This window comes from Lynx rufus, unplaced genomic scaffold (assembly GCF_022079265.1).
Source record: "Lynx rufus isolate CCGP_SWC_20201006 ecotype Redwood Valley unplaced genomic scaffold, mLynRuf1.p SCAF_7, whole genome shotgun sequence".
NCBI classification, from domain to species: Eukaryota; Metazoa; Chordata; class Mammalia; order Carnivora; family Felidae; genus Lynx; species Lynx rufus.
The window spans coordinates 18,759,834-18,779,677 of record NW_025814889.1 but is presented as its reverse complement, the minus strand read 5'-3'; the positions used below and the strand labels follow the sequence as shown (position 1 = coordinate 18,779,677).

The following is a 19,844-nucleotide window of genomic DNA, read 5'->3' as shown; positions in this document are numbered from 1 at the left end:
TCCTGCCTCCATGAGTTTGACTATTTTGGATACCTAATATAGGAGGAATCGTGCAATATTTGTCCTTCTGTGACTAGCTTATTTGACCTAGCATAAAGTCCTCAAGGTTCATCAATGTTGTTGCATATGGCACGGTTTCCTTTTGTAGGCTAATAGTCCATCCTATGTGTAGATCAATTTTTCTTTATCCGCTCATCTGTTGACGAACATTTAAGTTGTTTCTACACCTTGGCTGTTGTGAACAATTCTGCAATGAACATGGGAATGCAAATGCCTCTTTGGGATTCTAATTTCACTTCTTTTGGATACTCAGAAGTGAGATTGTTGGATCATATGGTACTTCTATTTTTAATTTTTTGAGGAACTCCATACTGTTTTCTATAGCAGCTGTCCATTTCACATTCTCACCAACAGTATGCAAGGGTTCCAATTTTACTACATTCTCTCCAACACTTGTTATCTTTTTTTTTAATAGTAGGCATCCTAACAGGTATGAGGTGATATGTCTTTATGGTTTTGGTTTGTACTTTTCCGATGATTAGTGCTGTTGAACATCTTTTTGTGTACCTGTTGGCCATCTGTATGTCTTCTTTGAAGAAATGCCAATGAAGACCTTCACCCATATTTTACATTGAGCTATTACTCTGCTACTGAGTTGTGGGAATTCCTTATATATTTTGGATATTAACCCCTTATCAGGTATAGAACTTGTAAATATTGTCTCCCATTCTGTAGGTTGTCTTTTCATATCACTGGTGGTTTCAATTGCTGCACAGAAGCTTTTTAGTCTGATGTGCAGTTGACCCTTGAACAGCAGTGTGGGGGTTGAGGGGCACCTAACCCCTGTCCAGTTGAGAATCCATGTATAAATTTTGACTCCCCAAGAGATTAACTTCTAATAGGCAACCGTTGACTAGAAGCCTTACCAATAACATAAAGAATTAATACATATTTTGTATGTTATGTATATATTATATACTGTATTCTTATAATAAAATTAGCCAGAGAAAAGAAAATGTTAATAATATCATAAGATAAATACATTTACAGTACCATACTGTAAAGAATCTGTGTATAAACGGCCCCACACAGTTCAAGTTCAAACTCATGTTGTTCAGAGTCAACTGTAGTCCCAATTGTTTATTTTGCTCTGTGCCTTTGCTTTTGGTGTCAAATCTGCAAGATCATTATCAAGCCCAATGTCATGAAGCTTTTCCCTTATGTTTTCTTCTAGGAGTTTTACAGTTTCAGACCTTATGTTAAAGTCTTTGATCTCCTGACTTTTGTGTATGGCGTAAGCTAAAGGTCCAATTTCATTTTTTTTGCTTGTGGATATCCACTTTTTCCAATGCTGCTTGTTGAAAAGACTATTCTTTCCTCATTGTGTATTCTCAGTACCCTTGTTGAACATCAATTGACTGTATATATGTGCATTTATTTCTGGCTTTCTATTCTGTTCCATTGGCTACAGTCTATCTTTATGTGAGTACCATTACTTTGTAATATATATATTTTTAATTTTTTTAAATGTTTGTATTTATTTTTAAGACAGAGAGAGACAGAGCATGAGCAGGGGAAGGGCAGAGAGAGAGGGAGACACAGAATCCGAAGCAGGCTCCAGGCTCTGAGCTGTCAGCACAGAGCCCGACACGGGGTTTGAACTCACAGACCATGAGATTATGACCTGAGCCAAAGTTGGACACTTAGCTGACTGAGCCACCCAGGTGCCCCGTATTATGTTTTGAAACCAGGAAGTGTGATACCGTCATCTTTGTTTTACTTTCTCAAGATTGTTTGACTATTCAGAGTCCTTTGTAGTTTCATATGAATTTTAACATTTTTTTCTATTTCTGTAAAAAATGCAATTGGCTGGGGCGACTGGGTGGTTCAGTTGGTGAAGTGACTGACTTCAGCTCAGGTCAGGATCTCATGGTCTGTGAGTTTGAGCCCTGTGTTGGGCTCTGTGCTGACAGCTCGGAGGCGGGATCCTGCTTCAGATTCTGTGTCTCCCTCTCTCTCTGCCCCTCCCTCACTCATGCTCTGTCTGTCTGTCTCTTTCTCAAAAATAAATAAACATTAAAAAAAATCATAAAAAAATGCAATTGGCATTTTTCTCTACCATTGGTAGAGATGGCATTAAGTTTGTAGATTGCTTTAGTTGTATGGACGTTTTATTTTATTTATTTTTCAATGGATATTTTTATTATTTATTTAACAGATCACCAATGTTGTCTCCCTATCCCTCTACAATTAAAATTTCATCTTTTTTCCATGATGAGTAGTAAAACAAGGACAAAGTTAATCAGAATAAGCTACTTCAAAAAGAGAAGCTAACATAGCGCAGTTTCTTCTAAAAGGCAAAATAGAAGTATATGCCCTCTAGGATACATAATCACCAAGTGATTATAAGTTACTAAGGAATTCAAATGGCATCTTGAAGGATGTAGGCAAATCCAGGGTGCAGTAAAGAGGAGCTGAGATGCTGTGCAACTGCTTAAGGGCTCCTGGCACTGCATCTCTTGGCTACTAGCTGAATCTTGACACAAGGGAAGATTTAGTCAATGCCAAGTGGAGATGTGGCAAGTGCTACACAAGGGATGTGTTGACTTAGGCGCTGTGCACAGGAACCAAAAGGCAGGAAAGTATTAAACACTTCTGAGAGCATCCACCCCAGGAAGGACTTTGCCTTCCAGGAGCTCTAAACTGGTACCACCCCCAGTGCTCACATGGCTGACTTTATCCTCTGTGTTCCATTTGGCCCAGTAAGGGGCAGTGTCTCCACCTCCTACGATGGTGATGCATCTCCTGGAAGTGGCTTTCACCACCTCATCTATGAAGGCTTTGGTTCCTTGGCCAAAAGCTTCCCATTCAAATATGCCCACAGGTCCACTCCACACAATCTGCTTGGCCTGAACAACTGCCTCAGCATACTTCTTGCTCCTCTCAGGACCAAGGTCCAAGCCCATCCCACCCGTAGGTGTGCCAGAGGCTACAGTGGCTGGGCCAGTCTTGGCATTCTCATCAAACTTCTCAGCAGTGACGAAGTCAACAGGCAAGGTGATTTTCACACTGTTCTTCTCAGCTTTAGAGATGAGGACTTTGCTGATCTTGCCTCCCTCTTCATCAACAGAGAAGTGCCAATCTCCATGTTGTTGAGCACCTTAAGGAAAGTAAAAGCCATTCCACCACCAATAATCATCTCATTGACTTTGTCCAGTATATTGCTGATCATGTGGATACTGTCTGCAACTTTAGCTCTTCCCAGGAGGACCAGGAAGGATCAGTCTGTGCTCTCCAAGGCCTTGCAAAGTGGCTCAGCTCCTTCTTCCTCAAGAAATGTCTGGCCTTCTGTGGCATGTTGCTCCCACCATGTTGCTGTGGGCTCAGCGAGTTGTGCCAAAGCATCGTTGACATAGACGTCCTAGTTTGGAAAGTGAAGCTTTGAAGGCTTCTATTTTGGCTGGCTCAGCTTTAACCTTATTCCCAGAAGCATCTTTTCCCTTCCCTTCTTTCTCCACATGGAGGTGGAGGTTCTCCAGCAGGATGACAGACCCAGCAGCTGGGTCAGCACAAGCTTCCTCCACTTCTGGGCCTGCATAGTCCCTCAAGAACAAAACATCTTTGCCCAGCAGAGATCTGAGTCCTGTAACGTCTGGCTCCAAAGAGTACTTGTCAGGCATGGGGACACCATCATGCCAGCCCAGATGGCTCATAAGAACAACTGACTTAGCTCCATTGTCCAAGCAGAATTGGATGCTTGGGATGGCAGCCTTGATTCGCTGGTTAGTTCTTATCTGGTTCCTCATAGGGACGTTAAAGTCCACCCTCATGACTATCTACTTCCCCTTCACATCCAGCTCGTCCAGAGTCAGCCTGGTAGAAAGCAACATCTTGGCAATACAGTGGCAATGACGCTGAGAGAGCTTAAGGGGTGGAGAAGAATGTGTCTGACATGCCCTCGAGATACACGCGGAATGCAGAGTGTCCTGGGCCACTAGTATGGACATTTAAAAAACATGAAGTCTTCCGATCCATGAACACATGGTGTCTTTCCATTTATTTGTGTCTTCTTCAGTTTCTCTCACCAGTGTTTTATAGATTTTAGTATACAAGTCTTTCACCTCTTCGGCTAAATTTATTGTTAAACTTATTTTTTTCTTTCCAATGCTAATATACATAGATAAATAAATAAATATGAATATATATGTAAATAATAATAATAATAACAATATATAAATATAAATAGCAGAGGTTTTCCTCCCTCTGGTTATCTTTTCAGATAATTTGGTATTAGTGTCTAGAAACTTTACTTATATGTGTATGTCAACTTTATATTCTGCAACTTTATTCAATTCATTTATTCTAACACTTGTGTGTGTGTGTGTGTGTGTGTGTGTGTGTGATCCTTAAGGTTTTCAACATATAAAATTATGTCATCTGCAAACAGAGATAATTTTATTTCTGTCTTTCCCATTTGGATGCTTTTTATTACTTTTTCTTGCCAAACAGCCCTGGATAGGAAATGTGGTGAATCACATTAACTGATTTTCATATACTGAAGCATCCTTCCATCTGAGGGATAAACTCCATTTGGCAATGGTTTATGCTTCTTTTCATGTGTTTGTTGGCTAGTATTGTGTTAATCAGGAATAATTTTCTGTATTTTTCTTTTCTAGTAATGTCTTTGTTTTGGCTTTGATATCATGGTAATGCTGGACTTACAGAATAAGTTTGGAAGTATTCCCTCCTTTGTCCATATTTTGGAAGAGATTGAGAAGGATTAGTGTTAATTCTAAAATCTTTAGTAGCGTTCACCCATGAAGATATATGATCTTTTTCTGTGCTGTGAGTTTTTTTTTTTTTGATTACTGAATCAATTTTCTTTTTTTGTGGTTGTTAATTGTTTTAAACATTTATTCATTTTTTGAGAGACAGAGAGAGACAGTGTGAGTGGGGGAAGGACAGAGAGAGAGGGAGACACAGAACCCAAAGCAGGCTCCAGGCTCTGAGCTGTCAGCACAGAGCCCAACACGGGACTCAAACTCATGAACCATGAGATCATGACCTGAGCCGAAGTTGGACACTTAACCGATTGAGCCACCCAGGCACCCCAGTGATTCAATTTTCTTACTAATTATAGATATGTTCAGATTTTCTATTCCTTCATGATTTAGCCTTGGTAGGGTTCATGTTTCTACGAATTTATCCATTTCTTCTATGTTATCCAATTTCTTGGCATATAATTGTTCACAGTAATTTCTTATGATCCTGTTTATTTCTGTGACATCAATTTTAATATTTCCTTCATTTCTGATTTTATTTATTTGAATCATTTCTCTATTTTTTCTAGTTAGTCTAAAGTTTGTCATTTTTTCTACTCTTTTTCAAAAATCACTTCTTAGCTATGTTGATATCTCTATTGTTTCTCTGGTCTCAATTTTATTTCTGCTCTAATCTTTATTATAACCTTCCTTCTGATAACTTTGAATTTAGCTTGTGATTTTCCTAGTCCCTTAAGATGTAAAGTTAGTTTATTTGAGATCTTTTTTAATGTAGGTGCTTAGAATTATAAACTTCCCTCTTACTATTGCTTTTGCTACATCCAATAGTTTTGGTATGTTGTGTCTTTGTTTTCATTTGCCTCAAGATATTGTGCAATTTCCCTTTGATCTTTTTGTTTGGCCCATTAGTTGTCTGAGAGTGTGTTTTTTAAAGTCCACATATCGGTGAATTTTCCAGTTTTCCTTCTTACTATTAATTTCTAGTTTCACCCTACAGTGGTTGGAAAATATGTTCAATATGATTTCAGTCTTTTAAAATACATTAAGACTTCTTTTGTGGCCCAATATACGATCTATCCTGGAGAATGTTCCATGTACAATTTTCTTAAGAAGACTGTGTGTTCTGCTGCTGTTGGGTAGGGTATTCTGTATATGTCTGTTAGGTTCATTTGGTGTACGGTGTTATTTAAGTATACTATTTCTTTATTGATTTTCTGTCTGGATGCTACTTCCATTATTGAATGTGGAGTATTAAAGTCTCTACTATTATTGAACTGCTGTCTATTTCTCCTTAAATTTGTTAATGTTTGTTTTATCTGATGTTAGGCGCAGATTTTTTTTTTAATACTGGTTATATCTTCCTACTGTGTTGACTCTTTTATCATGATATAATGTCCTTTGTGTCTTGTGACAGTTTTGACTTATAGTGTAGTTTGTCTGATATAAATATAGCTGTCCCTGTTCTCTTTTGGTTACCAATTATATGGAATATATTTTTCCATCCCTTTACGTGTATCCTTAAATCTAAAATGAGTTTCTTGTAGATAGCAGGTAGCTGGATTTTTTAAATCCATTCAGTCACGCTAAGCATTCTGATTGGGGAGTTTAATCCATTTACATTTATAGTAATTATTGATAGAGAAGGACTTAGTATTTCTATTTTGTTAATTATTTTCAGTCTATCCTGTAGCTCTTTTGTCCATCTTTTCTTGTCTTGCTATCCGCTTTGTATTTCATTGATTTTGTAATGGTATATTTTTTTTCCTTTCTCTTTTTTTGTTGTGTATTTTCTATATGTTTTATTTTTGTGCTTACCATGGGGCTATCATAAGACGTCTGAGAGTTTTAATAGTCTATTTTAAGCTAATAACACTAATGTTTAAATCATTCCTAACCAATTTTAAAAATGAAGTAAATATGGGGGGGATTCTGGGAAGATGGCGGCGTAGGAGGACGCTGGGCTCACCGCGCGTCCTGCTGATCACTTAGATTCCACCTACACCTGCCTAAATAACCCAGAAAACCGCCAGAGGATTAGCAGAACAGAGTCACCGGACCCAAGTGCAGACGAGAGGCCCACGGAAGAGGGTAGGAAGGGCGGCGAGGCGGTGCGCGCTCCACGGACTGGCGGGAGGGAGCCGGGGCAGAGGGGCGGCTCGCAGGCCAAGCAGAGCCCCCGAGTCCGGCTTGCAAAAGCGGAGGGGCCTGACGGACTGTGTTCCGACAGCAAGCGCGACTTAGCGTCTGGGAGGTCATAAGTTAACAGCTCTGCTCGGAAAGCGGGAAGGCTGGAGGACAAAGGGAGGGTGAGCTGCGGAGCCCCCGGATGACAGAGCTCAGTTTGGCGGGGAACAAAGGCGCTAGCCAGCGCCATCTCCCCCGCCCATTCCCCAGCCAAAATCCCAAAGGGAACCGGCTCCGGCCAGGGAAATTGCTCGTTCCGCGCGAACACCCAACTCTGTGCTTCTGCGGAGCCAAACCTCCGGCAGCGATCTGACTCCCTCCGGCTGCCACAGGGCCCCTCCTGAAGTGGATCACCTAAGGAGAAGCGAGCTAAGCCTGCCCCCCCTGCCGCCGTGCACCTTGCCTTCCCACCCCAGCTAATACGCCAGATCCCCAGCATCACAAGCCTGACAGTGTGCAAGTAGCCCAGACGGGCCACGCCACCCCACAGTGAATCCCGCCCCTAGGAGAGGGGAAGAGAAGGCACACACCAGTCTGACTGTGGCCCCAGCGGTGGGCTGGGGGCAGACATCAGGTCGGACTGCGGCCCCGCCCACCAACTCCAGTTATACACCACAGCACAGGGGAAGTGCCCTGCAGGCCCTCACCACACCAGGGACTATCCAAAATGACCAAGCGGAAGAATTCCCCTCAGAAGAATCTCCAGGAAATAACAACAGCTAATGAGCTGATCAAAAAGGATTTAAATAATATAACAGAAAGTGAATTTAGAATAATAGTCATAAAATTAATCGCTGGGCTGGAAAACAGCATACAGGACAGCAGAGAATCTCTTGCTACAGACATCAGGGGACTAAGGAACAGTCACGAGGAGCTGAAAAACGCTTTAAAGGAAATGGAAAACAAAATGCAAACCACCACGGCTCGGATGGAAGAGGCAGAGGAGAGAATAGGTGAACTAGAAGATAAAGTTATGGAAAAAGAGGAAGCTGAGAAAAAGAGAGATAAAAAAAATCCAGGAGTATGAGGGGAAAATTAGAGAACTAAGTGATACACTAAAAAGAAATAATATACGCATAATTGGTATCCCAGAGGAGGAAGAGAGAGGGAAAGGTGCTGAAGGGGTACTTGAAGAAATAATAGCTGAGAACTTCCCTGAACTGGGGAACGAAAAAGGCATTGAAATCCAAGAGGCACAGAGAACTCCCTTCAGACGGAACTTGAATCGATCTTCTGCACGACATATCATAGTGAAACTGGCAAAATACAAGGATAAAGAGAAAATTCTGAAAGCAGCAAGGGGTAAACGTGCCCTCACATATAAAGGGAGACCTATAAGACTCGTGACTGATCTCTCTTTTGAAACTTGGCAGGCCAGAAAGAATTGGCACGAGATTTTCAGGGTGCTAGACAGCAAAAATATGCAGCCGAGAATCCTTTATCCAGCAAGTCTGTCATTTAGAATAGAAGGAGAGATAAAGGTCTTCCCAAACAAACAAAAACTGAAGGAATTTGTCACCACTAAACCAGCCCTACAAGAGATCCTAAGGGGGACCCTGTGAGACAAAGTACCAGAGACATCACTACAAGCATAAAACATACAGACATCACAATGACTCTAAACCCGTATCTTTCTATAATAACACTGAATGTAAATGGATTAAATGCGCCAACCAAAAGACATAGGGTATCAGAATGGATAAAAAAACAAGACCCATCTATTTGCTGTCTACAAGAGACTCATTTTAGACCTGAGGACACCTTTAGATTCAGAGTGAGGGGATGGAGAACTATTTATCATGCTACTGGAAGCCAGAAGAAAGCTGGAGTAGCCATACTTATATCAGACAAACTAGACTTTAAATTAAAGGCTGTAACAAGAGATGAAGAAGGACATTATATAATAGTTACAGGGTCTATCCATCAGGAAGAGCTAACAATTATAAATGTCTATGCGCCGAATACCGGAGCCCCCAAATATATAAAACAATTACTCATAAACAGAAGCAACCTTATTGATAAGAATGTGGTAATTGCTGGGGACTTTAACACCCCACTTACAGAAATGGATAGATCATCTAGACACACGGTCAATAAAGAAACAAGGGCCCTGAATGAGACACTGGATCAGATGGACTTGACAGATATATTTAGAACTCTGCATCCCAAAGCAACAGAATATACTTTCTTCTCGAGTGCACATGGAACATTCTCCAAGATAGATCATATACTGGGTCACAAAACAGCCCTTCATAAGTTTACAAGAATTGAAATTATACCATGCATACTTTCAGACCACAATGCTATGAAGTTTGAAATCAACCACAGGAAAAAGTCTGGAAAACCTCCAAAAGCATGGAGGTTAAAGAACACCCTACTAACGAATGAGTGGGTCAACCAGGCAATTAGAGAAGAAATCAAAAAATATATGGAAACAAACGAAAATGAAAATACAACAATCCAAACGTTTTGGGACGCAGCGAAGGCAGTCCTGAGAGGAAAATACATTGCAATCAAGGCCTATCTCAAGAAACAAGAAAAATCCCAAATACAAAATCTAACAGCACACCTAAAGGAAATAGAAGCAGAACAGCAAAGGCAGCCTAAACCCAGCAGAAGAAGAGAAATAATAAAGATCAGAGCAGAAATAAACAATATAGAATCTAAAAAAACTGTAGAGCAGATCAACGAAACCAAGAGTTGGTTTTTTGAAAAAATAAACAAAATTGACAACCCTCTAGCCAGGCTTCTCAAAAAGAAAAGGGAGATGACCCAAATAGATAAAATCATGAATGAAAATGGAATTATTACAACCAATCCCTCAGAGATACAAACAATTATCAGGGAATACTATGAAAAATTATATGCCAACAAATTGGACAACCTGGAAGAAATGGACAAATTCCTGAACACCCACACTCTTCCAAAACTCAATCAGGAGGAAATAGAAAGCTTGAACAGACCCATAACCAGCGAAGAAATTGAATCGGTTATCAAAAATCTCCCAACAAATAAGAGTCCAGGACCAGATGGCTTCCCAGGGGAGTTCTACCAGACGTTTAAAGCAGAGATAATACCTATCCTTCTCAAGCTATTCCAAGAAATAGAAAGGGAAGGAAAACTTCCAGACTCATTCTATGAAGCCAGTATTACTTTGATTCCTAAACCAGACAGAGACCCAGTAAAAAAAGAGAACTACAGGCCAATATCCCTGATGAATATGGATGCCAAAATTCTCAATAAGATACTAGCAAATCGAATTCAACAGCATATAAAAAGAATTATTCACCATGATCAAGTGGGATTCATTCCTGGGATGCAGGGCTGGTTCAACATTCGCAAATCAATCAACGTGATACATCACATTAACAAAAAAAAAGAGAAGAACCATATGATCCTGTCAATCGATGCAGAAAAGGCCTTTGACAAAATCCAGCACCCTTTCTTAATAAAAACCCTTGAGAAAGTCGGGATAGAAGGAACATACTTAAAGATCATAAAAGCCATTTATGAAAAGCCCACAGCTAACATCATCCTCAACGGGGAAAAACTGAGAGCTTTTTCCCTGAGATCAGGAACACGACAGGGATGCCCACTCTCACCGTTGTTGTTTAACATAGTGCTGGAAGTTCTAGCATCAGCAATCAGACAACAAAAGGAAATCAAAGGCATCAAAATTGGCAAAGATGAAGTCAAGCTTTCGCTTTTTGCAGATGACATGATATTATACATGGAAAATCCGATAGACTCCACCAAAAGTCTGCTAGAACTGATACATGAATTCAGCAAAGTTGCAGGATACAAAATCAATGTACAGAAATCAGTTGCATTCTTATACACTAACAATGAAGCAACAGAAAGACAAATAAAGAAACTGATCCCATTCACAATTGCACCAAGAAGCATAAAATACCTAGGAATAAATCTAACCAAAGATGTAAAGGATCTGTATGCTGAAAACTATAGAAAGCTTATGAAGGTAATTGAAGAAGATTTAAAGAAATGGAAAGACATTCCCTGCTCATGGATTGGAAAAATAAATATTGTCAAAATGTCAATACTACCCAAAGCTATCTACACATTCAATGCAATCCCAATCAAAATTGCACCAGCATTCTTCTCGAAACTAGAACAAGCAATCCTAAAATTCATATGGAACCACAAAAGGCCCCGAATAGCCAAAGGAATTTTGAAGAAGAAGACCAAAGCAGGAGGCATCACAATCCCAGACTTCAGCCTCTACTACAAAGCTGTCATCATCAAGACAGCATGGTATTGGCACAAAAACAGACACACAGACCAATGGAATAGAATAGAAACCCCAGAACTAGACCCACAAACATATGGCCAACTCATCTTTGACAAAGCAGGAAAGAACATCCAATGGAAAAAAGACAGCCTCTTTAACAAATGGTGCTGGGAGAACTGGACAGCAACATGCAGAAGGTTGAAACTAGACCACTTTCTCACACCATTTACAAAAATAAACTCAAAATGGATAAAGGACCTAAATGTGAGACAGGAAACCATCAGAACCTTAGAGGAGAAAGCAGGAAAAGACCTCTCTGACCTCGGCCGTAGCAATCTCTTACTCGACACATCCCCAAAGGCAAGGGAATTAAAAGCAAAAGTGAATTACTGGGACCTTATGAAGATAAAAAGCTTCTGCACAGCAAAGGAAACAACCAACAAAACTAAAAGGCAACCAACGGAATGGGAAAAGATATTTGCAAATGACATATCGGACAAAGGGCTAGTATCTAAAATCTATAAAGAGCTCACCAAACTCCACACACGAAAAACAAATAACCCAGTGAAGAAATGGGCAGAAAACATGAATAGACACTTCTCTAAAGAAGACATCCAGATGGCCAACAGGCACATGAAAAGATGTTCAGCGTCGCTCCTTATCAGGGAAATACAAATCAAAACCACACTCAGGTATCACCTCACGCCAGTCAGAGTGGCCAAAATGAACAAATCAGGAGACTATAGATGCTGGAGAGGATGTGGAGAAACGGGAACCCTCTTGCACTATTGGTGGGAATGCAAATTGGTGCAGCCGCTCTGGAAAGCAGTGTGGAGGTTCCTCAGAAAATTAAAAATAGACCTACCCTATGACCCAGCAATAGCACTGCTAGGAATCTACCCAAGGGATACAGGAGTACTGATGCATAGGGGCACTTGTACCCCAATGTTCATAGCAGCACTCTCAACAATAGCCAAATTATGGAAAGAGCCTAAATGTCCATCAACTGATGAATGGATAAAGAAATTGTGGTATATATATACAATGGAATACTATGTGGCAATGAGAAAAAATGAAATATGGCCTTTTGTAGCAACGTGGATGGAACTGGAGAGTGTGATGCTAAGTGAAATAAGCCATACAGAGAAAGACAGATACCATATGGTTTCACTCTTATGTGGATCCTGAGAAACTTAACAGGAACCCATGGGGGAGGGGAAGGAAAAAAAAAAAAAAAAAAAAAAGGACGTTAGAGTGGGAGAGAGCCAAAGCATAAGAGACTGTTAAAAACTGAGAACAAACTGAGGGTTGATGGGGGTGGGAGGGAGGGGCGGGTGGGTGATGGGTATTGAGGAGGGCACCTTTTGGGATGAGCACTGGGTGTTGTATGGAAACCAATTTGTCAATAAACTTCATATAAAAAAAAAAAAAGAAAAAAAAATGAAGTAAATATGTCCTTCTTACAATGACTACAGTCTGATTCTTTACAACATTTATTGACAAAACAAACATCTCACTTTGACATTTTTGGTTTAGCTTTTAAAATAAACTAAACCAGATGTTAGTTTATAAATGTGTATAGTTTATTTGGAGAATATCTATAGTCCAAGTGAAACATATTTTTTTTTCTGAATCACAGGCAATTGTTTTAAAAAATTTAACACTGAATAAAGAAATTTATTTATCTTTCAAAACACAAAACAACATAATACCAATTGCTGGTTTAAGTAAAAGAATTAATTCCATTTTTTAAAGCAATCTGATAATAAATTTCTTTTTAAAATGTCATGAAGAATTTACTATCAAGGCTAAAATGAATAAACTTATGTGAAGGTAACAGAACATGACAGAAAGAATTTTAAGGCATTTTATTACTTGTTCCATTGTGAGTAACTTAGGTTTATGTCTATCACCCACACTAAACTGAATGTTCCCCTGCGGCAGGGAATGCATTGATCATTGTTTCCTCTGCCTACTGCTCTGTGTGGCACATAACTGGTTCTCTGCAAATTTTCACTGATTTCTATTGTGTAACTAAGAGGAGGGATGTAGGAGTGCGAACAACATTGACTCCATCTTTGGTCCTCCGCCCCCTTCGTGCCCACACAGTGACTTCCCTCCTAGGGCTACGTGTTCCAGGCCCTGTGGAGGTTAACGTGCGTCCTGACCAGAATGCAGGAAGGCTCGTTCTGATCTTCCCTAAAGTGGTGCACAAAAGACTCCACTTTAGATAACTAGTAGAGACCCTCTGGTGTGCAGATGGTGACCACACCACCATGCCCCTGGCTTTACAAAAGCTGGGGACTGGAGTCCAGATGAAGTGGAGAATAGCTTTGGAGAATAACCACATACTGCCTGGATCATCTGCCTGCCTGATTCCTCTTATGCCCCTATCAGCAGGTTACCCTGAATAAAACTCTGTGAAAATGAAATGGAATGGCTTGCTCTGTTCTCAGTCTTAAAGTGCCTTCTCAGTCTAGAGGATACATTACGGACCCTCCACCTTCTAACAAGGGAGAGTAATAAAAATACATTTTACTTTAGTTCTGGTAGAATTAGACTCCCTGGTGAGGGAATGACAGCATACAAGGAGCCCAGTGAGGAGCCAGAGGTGACAGGAACAACCAGGTGTGAGGCGATATGGAACCTGACTGTTGGCAGTGGGAATGCAAAGAAACAGAGTCTGTGGGGGGAAAGATGAACAGAGCTGATAGAACAGGAAAAAAACAAAACAAAACAAAGGTAACTAAAAAAAACGTAGATTCTGCAGAACTGGAAGAAACGTACAGATTGATGAACATGGGAGGAAGATTTAGGAGGAAAGACAATGAGGACTCAATATGCAAATTCCAGCAGCCAGCGGTGTGGAAGCAGGATGAGAGGCTGGGTGTTCCAGTGGGCGGTGTGCAGAGGAAGGCCAGGGATAGGCATGCTGGAGCCAGCCTTCAGGGTGGATGAGCCTGAGCATGGGAAGGTGCACAGGAGGCCAGAGAAGGAAATACACCAGGTGAGATGCTGTTGCAGAAATCCAAAGGGGTGATGATCTCAAAAGAGGAAGAGTTTAGAGTATGAATGCCACCACTGAGGTGAAGGAATAGAACGAATATTTCTGATCAGGCCATTCTCTCTTATTGCTTATGATAAGGATCACAGGAGAGAGGACTGATTTACGCTGCAAGGTGATAGTAAAACACCTCTGAGTGGCATGGTCTGTCATTCTACTGGCCTCCTTGACCCAGCGCTAATTTATCCGTCCGGTTTTCACTCCAGGGTAGGCAAGGTCAGGTCTCCCTGCATAGTTTTTCAGTTTCTTTCATCTTTGTACCCCCTCCTGGAGAGCCCTTCTTCTGCATAAACTATACCTGTCAGAGCTGCACGTTCTCCAGCTTTATGTTAAACACTTCTTCCTCAACAATCTCCATCCCTGCTAGGCAGATGTCTCGTATTCCTTTGAACTTTCATGTAAGTTTTCAATTTTCCCACAGACTGAGGGTATTTTTGGTATATATTTACATACATATTGGTATATATTTGGTATAAATATATCAAACATAGTACCCAAAATATATACCAAATATATATACCATATATATATTTGTTTCCTTTCCTAGACATATGAATTTCCCTTTGAGGAGAGAAAGGTTCAGACTCAGCATTTGCTACACCTCTATGACTGCTTGGAAAAGAAAACTGTGCTTTGCGTAGTTCGTTCATCCCCCACCCCACCCCCCGTGGCAATCTGAGGGTTGACTCAGGTCAGATGCTGTTTTGGGGGACCAGATACAGCAATGAAAAGATGGAGAGGCTCCTGCCCTCTGGGAGCTTACTTTCCATGCATTGGCATTACATTGACTAGTTAAGGATCTTCTGAGTTCTAAAGATTTATTACTCTAGGATCATTTCCTAATTAGAGTAGTATTTTAAAAATATATTTAAATATTCTCCATTGAGGGGTGCCTGGGTGGCTCAGTTAGTTAAGCGTCCAACTCTTTTTTTTTAATGTTTATTTATTTTGAGAGACAGATTTAGAGCATGAGGGAGATAGAGAAACCCCAAGCAGGGTCCACACTGTCGGTACAGAGCCTGATGTGGGGCTCAACCTCATTAACTGTGAAATCATGACCTGTGCCGAAATCAAGAGTTGAACGCTTAACTGACAGAGCCATCCAGGCTCCCCAAGAAGCTGGTTCTTCACTCAAGGAATAACAATAGCCAATATGCTCAAGTTGTCAATTTGTATGGAACATTTAAAACCACTACATGACAGTGACTCACACTGAAGGCAGCAACATTGTACTTTATAAAAATAATGCATTATAAAAAATGATGACACATTGTCATTGACACAATGCCCAAAACTCAACAGCTATTGCTAGGTACATCCTGGAAACAGAAGACTGAGACATATTATAATAGTAAGATTATCTAGTGTAAGCAGAAATTTGGGAGAATATAATATTCTATTTCATAAAGACAAACAAATGTAAATATTGTAACATCCCTGAGGGTAGGGGTTAGTCATCATAGATGGGAATCCTCTTTTTTTTTTTTTTTTAAACTAGGTAATTTATTGTTCCAGGGTTAGGAAAAGTTCAAATTTTTCTTTTTGTCCACCAGAAAACGATCAAGATGATTTCTGATCTCAGTTCTGATCGAGCTTTTCCTCCTTTGTATATACATAAACAAACACAAGAAATCCTCAATACATAGAACTTCCTCATGATTGCATTACAAAAATCTTAAAAAACCCTCAGCCTTTTTTTTTTTTACCCCTCAGCATTTTTTTTATCCACCTGTGATCTGAACTTTGCACCTATCACAAACTTGATAACCAATGAATCTTTCTAAAAACAAAACAAAACAATAAAACAAAACAGGTTCTGGAGATCTACTGCATTTTAACACAGGGCCTATTTTAACATAGGGCTTATGGTTAAAAATACTATATTGTCTACAGAGAAAAAACTGGGGTTGCCAGAGGGGAGAGGGGGTGTGGGGAATGGGAGAAATAGGTGAAGAGGATTAAAAGGTACAAACTTTCAGTTAGAAAATAAATAAGTCACAGAGATGAAAAGTGTGGTCCAGGGAATATAATTAATATTGTAATAACGTTGTATGGTGACAGATGGTGACTAGATTTGTCATGGTGAGCACTGAACAATGTAGAGAATTGTTGAATCACTGTGTTGTGCACCTGAAATAAATGGGATACCGTATGCCAACTATACTTCAATAACACATATTTTTAAAAAGATAAATAAGTACTAGGGATGTAATATAAAATATGACTGTAGTTATATGCTTGTCTATTGTCTATTTGAAAGGTGTTTAGAGAGTAAATCCTAAGACTTCTCATCACAAGGAAAACCTTTTGTTTTTCTTTTCATCTTTTGTTTTGTTTTGATCTCTGAACTTATTGCGGTGATCATTTCACAATACATGTAAGGTAAAATCTTAAACATACACGGTGCCATATGCCAATAATTGCCTTATGCCAATTATATGTCAACAAAACCAGGGTAGGGGCGCCTGAGTGGCTCAGTCGGTTAAGTGTCCGACTTTGGCTCAGGTCAGGAGCTCATGGTTCATGAGTTCGAGCCCTGCATTGGGCTCTCTGCTGTCAGCATAAAACCCGCTTCAGATCCTCTGTCCTCCTCTGTCTCTACCCCTCTCCTGCTTATGCACTTGCTCTCTCTCACTCTCTCTCTTTCTCTCAAAAATAAACATTAAAAAAAAACTGGGGTAAAAAATACCATATTGTATACTTGAAATTTTGCCATAGGGTAGATCTTCCGTTCAGTCGTCTTGCCATTAAAGAAAAAAAAAAAAAACAAAACAAAGAATGAACAAACGAATGAATGAGTGAGAGGAAACTTTAGGTGATGGATATGTTTATGGCTTTGATTGCATTGACGGTTTCATGGGTGACTATTTATCTCCCAACTCCTCATGTTGTATTCATTAAATATCTGTAGCTTGCTTTAGGATGAGTCATATACTTGGGAAGCTCTAAAGGAAATAAGATTAGAAGACTGAGGATGAATGATAATTTGGGAACCTATCAAATGATATAACTTGTAGTAAAAAAAAAAAAAAGGTGATAATGAGGTTTCCTCCAGTTTTAATATCGATACTAGCCTAAACTCAAACTTCTCAAACACTGATGAACTGCTATGAATACTTTCTTACCATTATATGATTTTGTTTGATCTATCATACAGAGATTTTCTTAATTGCCACTAACATCTTCCTTCTTTCCCTCACATAATATGTATGAACTGTGTCCAGTGCACGGGACACTGAAGAGAGAATGAGAGAAACATAGGACTATTATACCTGTCCTCACTGCTTTGATTCCCTGCCCCCTCCATGCTCTATATTACTTCATTCTACAACAACTTTTCCTAAAAACTGCAGGGTGCCTTAGAGTTTTTAATCTGATGTAAATTCCCAAGAGGAAAATTTGGTAAATGGTAATGCCTAAATTTATTTGAGCAGGGATCCAATTTTTTAAAATTGCTGAGTGTCAGGGTACCTGAATGGCCCAGTCAGTTATGCATCCAACTCTTGGTTTCGGTTCAGGTCATGATCTAGCGGTTTGTGACATTGAGCCCCATATCGGACTCTGTGCTGGCAGCGCAGAGCCTGCTTGGGATCCTCTCTCTCTCCCTCTGTCTGCCTCTCCCCCACGCTCTCTCTCAAAATAAAATAAATAAACTTAAAAAAAATTGCTGACTGTCTCTGAGCCCTACAGAATACATTGTGGGAAACATCACATTCCAGGGGAAGGGGCAGGGCCAAAGGATCCAGGAATACTCACGGCTGATGTTAACCTGCTATACTCACCAATTTTTCATTCAATGGTTATTGGTAATAAGAAGTAATCTGTCCATTTTGAGAAAGATCAATCAGAGAAACTTGTGTAACAATCAGCTTTTGTCCTAAAGAGATTTTTCTAGACCCTGAATTATGCCCTCCCTTTGGTTATGAAATAAGACCCCAAATTAAATTCTTTAAGCAAACAGATGAAACACAGATAAGACAAAGGTTTACTTCAGTGAATTTCTAGGATAATGTCAAAAATTTATTTCCTACATTTCAAAGTCTGAGGAAGATATATAAGTATAGAGAATAGGGATCTAAGAAGTCTGATAAGGAGAATTGCAAAGTATTAACTTGTACCTAAAACCATTTATGAAATCTAGTAAAAAGATTAATCTAAAAGAATTACTAAAGATAATTTCTTTAGGAATAATCTCCTAGATTAATTTGTTGAATTTTCCTCCTTTTGTTCATATTCCCTGTTTTCTTTCTGAGAAATATATATTCTTACTCCTAAGAGGTAAATATCTTGAAATAATTTCTATTCTGAGGATAGGAATCCAAACAACAACAGCCAAAACACTCTAAACAGAACAAACTCTAACACTCAAAATACCCTACACAGAATGACCTCTTTCCCAAAGTGGCTTCTGTCCATCAGAAAGACTTTTGAAAGTCACCTTTACACAGTAACTCTTCCAAGAGCAGTTTCAGGACCTTAACTATGACAGTGAAGGAAGACCATGGCACATGGCTATTCTTAGGTCAGTGTTTCACAAAGGTAGATTTAATCTTATCCTGATTAAAATGAAAAACAAAGCAGAAGGTTTTTTTTTTTTTTTAACGTTTATTTATTTTTGAGACAGGGAGAGACAGCATGAACGGGGGAGGGTCAGAAAGAGAGGGAGACACAGAATCTGAAACCGGCTCCAGGCTCTGAGCTGTCAGCACAGAGCCCGACGCGGGGCTCGAACTCACAGACCGCGAGATCATGACCTGAGCCAAAGTCAGACGCTTAACTGACTGAGCCACCCAGGCGCCCCAAAACAGAAGTTTAGATGTCACCTCTCAGGTACTTATTTCTGCTTTTATCTTTCTTCTCAAACTATTACAAACTCTGTGGTTTGGCTCTTGACTCAGTTTGTTCACATTATCATTTAATAAGGTCTCACTCTGACTTTTGCCTCTACATTGGAAGAGAATTACCAGGCTTCATGGCAGCAATTACCCTGTCCGCTCAGACATTCTATTTTCTTCTAATTCAACCTATTAGTCATATGACCAACATGGTCAGATGTTAAACTTGTGTGAGGTCATCAACTGACAAATTAGTTTTGCAAAAAATAAGACTGAAGGAAATTCTTGGTGCCATAGAAGTAAACTGAGTCAACAAAGCCATTGGTCATCCAGTTTCTGAATATAACATTATGATTCCTTAAAGGCAGGAACTGTGCTTTCTTTATCTGTGTCTGATGTTTAGTATAGTGTCTGATACAAAATAGCCCTCAAGAAATGTTTGTGGAATTAATGAATATTTTCAACTATTCAAGGCCAACAATGCATTTTAAATAACCATACTTTTCATGGGTTTAACTCATCAATTATTGTATAATTCAACATCCTAAAATTGAAATGAGCAAATCAATTTGTGGCGATGAAGTAAATGATGTCCCAGGTCACATCACTCAAGAGCAGGTCAGGGATCTGAACTGAATCTGCCTCCAAATGCCATGATTTCACAGAGCACCAGGCTCTTTCTCAGAAGGTTCTTAATGATGATTAATGCGATGCCCAACTATGGTGATAGC

The 19,844-nt window shown here is 39.7% G+C and overlaps 1 protein-coding gene and 1 pseudogene across 3 annotated transcripts in view; both read right to left on the bottom strand.

Moving 5' to 3' along the window:
* PLXDC2 (plexin domain containing 2) overlaps positions 1–19,844 on the bottom strand; it is a 455,666-nt gene that overhangs the window by 149,913 nt on the left and 285,909 nt on the right. The gene's annotated exons all lie outside the window — the stretch shown is intronic.
* LOC124502481 (phosphoglycerate kinase 1-like) lies at positions 2,646–4,053 on the bottom strand (annotated as a pseudogene).